This window comes from Citrus clementina, unplaced genomic scaffold (assembly GCF_000493195.1).
Source record: "Citrus clementina cultivar Clemenules unplaced genomic scaffold, Citrus_clementina_v1.0 scaffold_1, whole genome shotgun sequence".
NCBI lineage: Eukaryota > Viridiplantae > Streptophyta > Magnoliopsida > Sapindales > Rutaceae > Citrus > Citrus x clementina.
The window spans coordinates 15,665,270-15,667,091 of NW_006263303.1; the positions used below are offsets into that span (position 1 = coordinate 15,665,270).

General features: G+C 30.6%; 1 non-coding gene across 1 annotated transcript; it reads right to left on the reverse strand.

The window, feature by feature from the left end:
* Nucleotides 1–1,064: 1,064 nt before the first annotated feature.
* LOC112095921 lies at nucleotides 1,065–1,173 on the reverse strand. Its single transcript, XR_002904081.1, has one exon. It is a non-coding gene; the product is annotated as a small nucleolar RNA R71 (small nucleolar RNA).
* Nucleotides 1,174–1,822: the final 649 nt, after the last annotated feature.

Below are 1,822 nucleotides of genomic sequence, written 5' to 3' on the forward strand. Positions count from 1 at the left end.
ACATGGATAATTCTAAACTTCTAAAAATTACGGTATAGCTATAAAATTAAAAATAATTTACAATAAGATCCCTAGATGAAGTTTCTCACAATAATCAAGACTTGGACTTATCTTGGACTTATTTGGACTTAATTTGGAACAAACTAACTCTAACTACTAACTCTTAACTTACTAACTGCTAACTCCTAACTTTTATTTATTTTTTTATTTCAGTTATTTAATTTTATACATTTATTTTATTTCGCATTTATTTATTTATTTATTTTTGCTTTATTTTTTTATTGGTGGGTTCAACCACCAGTTTTTTTAATTTTAGTTATTTTATTATTTTGCATTTATTTTATTTTTTTTACTTTATTTTATTGTTAATTGGTGGGTTCAACCACCAAAATTGTAATTTAATTTTAATTTTAATTTTAATTTTTAATTTTTAATTTTTGTACATTTATATTATTTGCATATTTAATTTTCTTTTTTTTGTGCAATTTTCATTTAGTTTTTGTATTACTAATTTGTTTGAATATTATTTTTGTGTCATAACGATTGCATGAGACGTTGACCTTGAACTTCAAGTGGTAGGTTAATTCGTAAATCTCAATCTCCACCACCAATCATGGATGAGAACTAAGATGACCACTTTTTGAATGAACCTAATCATTAAATTGATCAGGGAGAGGACCATTCTCAACATGGACGCGATCAGAATCAACCAAGAACTATGAGAGACTACATAAATCCAACCAGAACCGGAGCACCGTCGCATATAGTATTTCCTCCAGAAGCATCTCAATTCAACTTCAAACCAGGTATTATCCAACTTTTACCAACATTTCATGTTTTAAAATCTGAGAATCCGTACTTGCATCTAAGAGATTTTGAGGAAGTTTGTAATACATACACAAACCAAAATTGTAGCATGAACATAATTAGATTAAAGCTTTTTCCTTTTTCATTAAAAGATAAAGCTAAAACTTGGCTACAAAACCTTATATCTGGATCAGTAAGAACTTTGAATAACATGCAAGAACAGTTTTTGAAAAAATTACTTCCACCTCATAGAACAAATTCTTTTAAAAGGCAAATCACTTCTTTCACTCAAAAAAATGGAGAAACATTCTACCAAAGTTGGGATAGGTTTAAAGAATTGCTTAGCATATGTCCACATCATGGTTTTGAAACTTGGCGATTGGTCACTTACTTCTACGAGGGCTTAATACCCCAAAGTAGACAGGTTGTTGAAATGATGTGTAATGGTGAATTTAGGGATAAAAATCCTGAGAATGCAATAGATTACCTTGACCAATTAGCTGAAAATGCACAACATTGGGATACTGTTGAAACTTTTGAATGGACAAATAAGCAACAACGATCTCCATCTAGTGGAGGAATCCATAACCTTAGGGAAGATCATGATTTACAAGCAAAATTTGCATCCCTAGTTAGGAAAGTTGAAGCTTTGGAGAATAAAAAAAGTGATCAAGTAAAATCTGTTCAAGAAATTGCATGTAACAAATGTAGTTCGAATGATCATTTCACTCAGGATTGTCCCACTCAGCCTGTACTTAAAGAATGTCTTAATGATCAAGCTAATGCCATTAACACTTTCAATAAACCAAACTCATATTCACAGACTTATAATCCTGATTGGAGAAATCATCCAAATTTCAGTTGGAGCAATAATAATAATGCACAATCTTCACAAGCACCACCTCCACAAAATTTCCAAAATGCTCAGCCTTATGCACCATATGTTCCACCACCATCGAAAAATCTGGAAGACACAATTCATTCATTCATCAGAAAGCAAGATGTTATTAACAAT